We start from the raw sequence: 7,500 nt of genomic DNA on the forward strand, positions 1-7,500 counted from the left end.
AGGGAGGAGGAGGAGGAGGAGGAGGAGGAGGAGGAGGAGGAGGAGGAGGAGGAGATAATGATGGCAATATCGTTGCCCCATGCTGCGAAATTCAAAATACACTTCTGCATAAACACGAAAGCCATCGCGTTGGATTGTGGGTAAGTCTCTTGTACCGTACGATGCCAGATAGATCTCCCACGCTCTATTCACAGGATGTCAATAGCAAATGGAACTGCAATACGCTCTCTCTCTACCCACCCAAGCCCTAATCCTCTAAGGCGGAATATATCATCTCCCTTACACCATCTCCTCCGCCATTTGCAACGCCGAGAGTTGTTTGTGCAACCGTCACCGACAAACGAGCCTCTCATTTCCTGCAATATTTCACTCTGACGTTTTTTAATACTTTTTTTTTTTCACGGTCGATAAAAAAGCGATCGTCAAGACGGATTCGGTTCCGAGCACCGAGCTGGGAAAAAAATAAACGGGGGCGTGACGTGAATTACATATTTCTGATGAAGGTCGGATGCATTTTCCCCGAGATGCAGCCGAGTAGCGGGACCTTTCCCTAAAAAAAAAAAAAAAAAACCGGGCCGCCATATCTTGAAAACTAACCGTAATATTTTCTTGAAAATAATCTCTTATGTTTCCCACACCCAAATTTCTATGAGAGATTCAAACTTACCCTACCTTAATGGCGCAAAACTAGCATCCATCTCAGGACCTGTTTAAAAAAAAAAAATAGGTATTCCTGAACCTTGCCATCCTGAACCTTAGCTGTCTGGTGTGATCGGTAATGTGATGCAGTTTTGATCATTCACAGATGCCCCAGCTCAGATATACAGAGTAAAAGATAAAAGTAAAACGCACAAAATAAGCAGCAGAAATAAAATGCTGGAAGAAAATTAAAGCAGCAAGGCGTTTGCAGATTTGTCTGAGAAACAAAAGTAACCCGCTTTTAAGTAGCTGTAAAGTGGCCCACTTTTAAGTAGTAGTGGTATAGAAGTATATACATTTATGAAGCACCTAAACAAGATGACTGAAGAAGTCCGCAGTATCAATAAAGAAGTAATTCTTAAAATATGAAAATATAAAATCGACGTCACTCTACGAGAACATTTTTTTACAAGAAACAGTATTTTCGAATCAACAGGAACCAAAAATATTGATTAATAAAAAAATCAAACACCATGCTGTTTAAAGATACTGAAAGATTTTAAATCACGAAAAACACTTACACACACACACACACACACACACACACGTAAACACAAACACACAACATTGAGTACCTAAAAGTTCTAAGCGAATCGTAGGAAGAGCTGGCAAATATAAACAAAAAAACAAAGATGAATTAAAGGTTTTTGTTTAAAGATATTTAAATCACGAAAACAACACACACACACACACACACACACACACACACACACACAAACAAAACACAGAGCAACTAAAACTTCTACGAGAATTGTAAGAGGAACTGGCAAAAAAAAAAAAAAAAATAGAAAAATAAAAAAAGAGGATTATTATACCCCTCTCCCCCTGACACAAAGCAACTAAAAACTGGCCAAAAAAAAAAAAAAAAAAAAATATCTAAATGAGGATTATTATACAGCTCTTCCCTTCCTATACCTACCCAACCAGGCCAGGGGCGCCGTATGCAAATTTTCCGCCGACCGATAAAATCTAGCAGCAGGTTTCCAGCAGGGCTAATGGCTGTATCGATGGCGTAATTTACAAGATTTACGCCCTCGTCTAAGTAAGCGAAAACACGCCCACCCCGCCCTCTCACCCTGTAATTTTTTTTTTTTCTTTTTTAGGGGTTTGGAAGGATGCATGGGGGAGACTCCAGTCTACTAGTTCTGCCATTATACTATGTTCTTCAAGCCATGTAGCGCTGCGGGTTTGCTGAGGGAATTTTCAGAATGAGTTGTGGAGTAAGTCTGTACAATTTAAACACGTGAATTGATCGTAGGAATTATCTGGCACAACATCATCATGATTGGACAAAGGCAAGTGGACACATCGCAAATTTTAAGCCAAAACTTTTGGAGTTTAAATATATATATATAAACATACAATAAAATAAATAAATAAATAAATAAATATATATATATATATATATATATATATATATATATATATATATATATATATATATATATATATATATATATATATATATATATATATATGTATCAAATATATAGGCCCACAGAAACCAAAATTTGGAAAATAAAGGCTATATTTCAGAGACCAAACTGTCTCTCTCCTCAGGCAAATAGATGCATTTTTTACGTGTTTTTTTTTTTTTGCCTTTCTGAGGAGAGAAACACTTTGGTCTATGAAATATAGCCTTTATTTCCCATATTTCATGTTTCTATGGACTCCCTTGTATTTGATATATATATATATATATATATATATATATATATATATATATATATATATATATATATATATATATATATATATATATATATATATATATATATATATATACATACATATATCCATTCGCTGATTAAACCTACAATCATCTGAATTTGTAAGAGATTATGAACCTGGCGATTAGCAAGAGAGAAAACAAAAAACCTCGGCATACGGGAGAGTATTCTTCTTCATCTCTTCAGAATGAGGCGAGGTACTTTTTAGTTTTCTGTAAAAGAAAACTATTGTGCCGGCTTAGTCTGTCCATCCGCACTTTTTCTGTCCGCCCTCAGATCTTAAAAACTACTGAGGCTAGAGGGCTGCAAATTGGTATATTGATCATCCACCATCCAATCATCAAACATACCAAATTGCAGCCCTCTAACCTCAGTAGTTTTGATTTTATTTAAGGTTAAAGTTAGCCATAACCGTGCGTCTGGCAACGATATAGGCCAGACCACCACCGGGCCTTGGTTAAAGTTTCATTGGCCGCGGCTCATACAGCATTATACCGAGACCACCGAAAGATAGATCTATTTTCGGTGGCCTTGATTATACGCTGTACAGAAAACTCGATTGCGCCGAAGAAACTTCGGCGCATTTTTTACTTTTTTTTTTTTGTCTTTCTTTCTTCCAAGTGAGTTGGAATCCACTCCCCTGGCCATCATTATCTCTTGATTTATTCCGAATGCACCTGGTCTAGATCCTAACCACAGATAACAAGGTGTTTTTTTTCTTACCATAACGAAAACAATTTCAAGAATTGGCGATGACCACCACCTCCTCCTCCTCCTCCTCCTCCTCCTCCTCCTCCCCTCCTCCTCCTCCTCCTCCTCCTCCTCCTCCTCCTCCTCCCCTTCTTCTTCTTCTTCTTCTTCTCCTCCTCCTCCTCCACTCTACTTCCCCTTTTTATTCCTTTTTATATTTTCAAACCTGCGCCTTCAAGTTTATGACCTACATCTCCCAGTCTTCTATTCCTCGTTCTTTTTTTTATTATTCGTTTTTATCCTATCTCCCTTTTCGTATTAGCTCCTTTACCCTTCTCACTCTCTCTCTGTCTCTCAACCTCTCTCATTCCCTTCTTGTTACCTGAACACTATACATCTCTCTCTCTCTCTCTCTTTCTTTTTCTCAATCCTTCTTGTTACCTGAACACGTATTTACATGAAGAGCCTCCTCTCTCTCTCTCTCTCTCTCTCTCTCTCTCCTTTTTCTCAATCCTTCTTGTTACCTGAACACTATTTACATGAAGAGACCTCTCTCTCTCTCTCTCTCTCTCTCTCTCAATCCTTCTTGTTACCTGAACACTCTGTACATGAAGGGCCTCTCTCTCTCTCTCTCTCTCTCTCTCTCAATCCTTCTTGTTACCTGAACACTCTGTACATGAAGGGCCTCTCTCTCTCTCTCTCTCTCTCTCTCTCTCTCTCTCTCTCTCTCTCTCTTCTCCCCATTTTCTCAATCCTTCTTGTTACCTGAACACGTATTTGCATAAAGAGCCTCTCTCTCTCTCTCTCTCTCTCTCTCTCTCTCTCTCTCTCTCTCTCTCTCTCTCAATCCTTCGTGTTACCTGAACACGTATTTACATGTATACACTTCCTCTGGCCCTCAGACATTTACAAGACATATTGGCAGGCAATTCAGCCAGGAGTTTAGAGGTCATCAAAATTCATGTTGACCCATAAAGGTCAAAATATGAGGAGCGGACCTCGCGGACTCCGGCGGAAGACGAACGCCGAGTGGTTCCGGAGACCTGCTGGGGAATATAACCTGACTTCTAACGAGGAATTTATATATATATATATATATATATATATATATATATATATATATATATATATATATATATATATATATAAATATATATATATATATATATATATATACTTACATATATAAATTATTTATTTATTTATTTATTTTTGAAGAGAAAGGTACCATGAAAGGGGCAGTCTAATGCTCCCTTTTACTTGCCCAGGCCCGAGGAAAACACGGAAAAGGAGGAGGAGGAAAAGGAAATGAGAAATTAACGAATGAAAGGAAGAATATGGAGAGGATTCTCAGAAGGCTGTTTCTCAGGAGAAGAGAGAGAGAGAGAGAGAGAGAGAGAGAGAGAGAGAGAGAGAGAGAGAGAGAGAGGAGAGGAGAAGAGGGAGGAAGAGGAGGGTAGACGACGGATAAAAGGGGCTTAGAAGGACGTGTTAGAAAGTTATGAACGCTTAACTTTTCTTAGAAAACCATTTTTTTTATTTCTTTTCTTAGAAAACCATTTTTCTTTTTATTTTCTTAGAAAACCATTTTCCTTTTTATTCTTAGAAAACATTTTTTTATTTTTTTAGAAACCCTTTTTTTTTTTTTTTTCCTTAGAAATCTTTTTCTTTTTCTTTTTTGACTGAGAGTAAAAAAAAAAAAAGCTGAATTCACTCGATTCAGAAAATACATTTTTTTTTTTATGTCAATAACTCATCATTTACTGGGAAAATATTTTAGTGTTAAGTTAAAACTAGTGTTAAGTTAAAACTAGTGTTAAGTTAAAACTGTAATTCAATACGCAAGCAAACAAACAAATGCATATACTGAAATTGCAGAAGTTAATTGGTATGTTACATCGTGAGAGAGAGAGAGAGAGAGAGAGAGAGAGAGAGAGAGAGAGAGAGAGAGAGAGAGAGAGAGAGAATGATAAAAGCGTGTGTGTGTGTGTGTTTGTGTGTGTGTCCTAAAGAGAGAGAGAGAGAGAGAGAGAGAGAGAGAGAGAGAGAGAGAGAGAGAGAGAGAGAGACCCCTTCAATACCTTTCCATACCAATAATGAAGACGCAATACCAGGAGGTAGCTGACAAAAAAAAAAAAAAAAAAAAAAAAAAAAATACCTTATAATTAGCGGCACAGCCGGCCAGTGTTCCCACAAACCCAACGAACGAACGAACGAACGCATCCCTTATGAAACAGACGGCGGGGGGAGAGGATTATTAAACCTTCAAATCCAGGATGATTTACGGCGATTTGCGGCGCCGCAATCTTTATATCTAATCGGCGGAGGATATAAATTAACCTGTTCGTATAAATAAAAGCGCTGAAGGCCGGCACAATGAAGATGTAGTCGAGGTGATGATGGCATATGCACGCGCTCGTATTATTATTATTATTATTATTATATTATTATTATTATTATTATTATTATTATTATTACAGGTTTTGTTCAACAAAATGGCAGTTTCAATTTATCTTATACAGTAAACGCTCAATTCGTCTTATTAATTGTTTTTCTTGCCATTTTGTTTAATAAAACCTGTATTAAAGAAGGTCTTTTTCCTAATATTATTATTATTATTATTATTATTCGGAAGATGAACCCTATTTATATGGAACAAGCCCACCAAAGGGGCCACTGACTTGAAACTCAAGCTTCCAAAGAATATTCTGCCTGTCATTTAAAGGAAGAAACAGATTATTATTATTATTATATTATTATTATTCGGAAGATGAACCCTATTCATATGGAACAAGCCCACCAAAGGGGCCACTGACTTGAAATCCAAGAAGCTTCCAAAGAATATTAAGGTGTTCATTAGGAAGAAGTAAGAGGAGGTAAATGAAAAAAATAAATTAATAAATTAATAAACGGATAAAAATGTATTAAAATGCAAGGAGAATGTCATTAGCAATGCATTGCATCTTCGCCTGAACTTTTGAAGTTCCAATTGAGTGTACTGTACGTATGTACATATGTATATCGTCATCCAGACGCATGTAAACGCATGTAAACGCGTAAACCACTCTTCCGAGAGAAGCCTCTTTTACGGAAACATCTGCTGCAAACGTTGATGGCCGGCGGAAGACGCAGACGCTTGATAATGTTCAAGATTTACGTCGCGGTCGGGAATAGGGTTGCGCCGTAATGAGGTGTCGCCGAGTTGGTCCCTACCCGTCGGATCTAGGAGAGGGCTCTCTCTCTCTCTCTCTCTCTCTCTCTCTCTCTCTCTCTCTCTCTCTCTCTCTACATATATATATATATATATATATATATATATATATATATATATATATATATGCGTGAGTGTATGTATATATACATATACATATAATACATATATACGTATATATATACAGTATGTACATGTACACACTGTAATGCATATGTATATGTATGAAAATAAATTCTCCCACAATACCATTCTCCCATGGAAGACGAATCCCAACTCACTGGATGGGCAGAGAGAGAGAGAGAGAGAGAGAGAGAGAGAGAGAGAGAGAGAGAGAGAGAGAGAGAGAGAGAGAGAGAGAGAGTTTCTAACCAAGCGTTTATAGATATCTTAACCTGGGAGAAACAGAGATGAAGCATCTGGACTTAGAGAGAGAGAGAGAGAGAGAGAGAGAGAGAGAGAGAGAGAGAGAGAGAGAGAGAGAGAGAGAGAGGTATTTATTTCGTATTAAGGAAACATACTGAGAGCGATTACGACGTCGCATTTCTGAAGTATTTCGGATGCCCACGACGACGGGGGCATTTGTACGTGACGCTCTTAATACCCTCGACTTAAAATAAAGTGAGAGATAAAAAAAAAAAAGGGAGAGAGACACAGATCCCAGGCTCTCATTTTAGTGCAGCCCTTCTCATACTCCTGGCTTAAAAAAAAAAAAAAGATATATATTTTTTTATTTGGCAGAAAATTCGTTCTGTGAAGAACTTTGCCTGAGGTGCTTTGTTGTATGATGTCATGATGTAGTGAATATTTCGTGGAGGATTTAATAATAATAATAATAATAATAATAATAATAATAATAATGTGTTAATAATTAGTGTTATTATTATTATTATTATTATTATTATTATTATTATTATTATTATTATTCAGAAGTTGAACCTACTCACATAGAACAAGCCCACCAAAGGGGCCACTGACTCGAAATTCAAGCTTCCAAAAAATATTGTGGTGTTCATTCGAAAGAAGTAACAGAAGGTAATGGAAGATACAGAGACATCAATTATTAAAAAAAGAAAAACAAATGAACAAATTGATAAATAAATAGATAAAACTGCTGGCAAATTATTAAAACACGAGGAGAATTGGAATCGAAAAGCGAATGACTTTGCA

General features: G+C 36.9%; 1 protein-coding gene across 1 annotated transcript in view; it reads right to left on the reverse strand.

The window, feature by feature from the left end:
- Nucleotides 1-7,500, reverse strand: part of LOC136845069 (fibroblast growth factor receptor-like 1) — a 599,462-nt gene that overhangs the window by 79,887 nt on the left and 512,075 nt on the right. The window lies entirely within an intron of this gene.

Source organism: Macrobrachium rosenbergii, chromosome 13 (assembly GCF_040412425.1).
Source record: "Macrobrachium rosenbergii isolate ZJJX-2024 chromosome 13, ASM4041242v1, whole genome shotgun sequence".
Lineage (NCBI taxonomy): Eukaryota > Metazoa > Arthropoda > Malacostraca > Decapoda > Palaemonidae > Macrobrachium > Macrobrachium rosenbergii.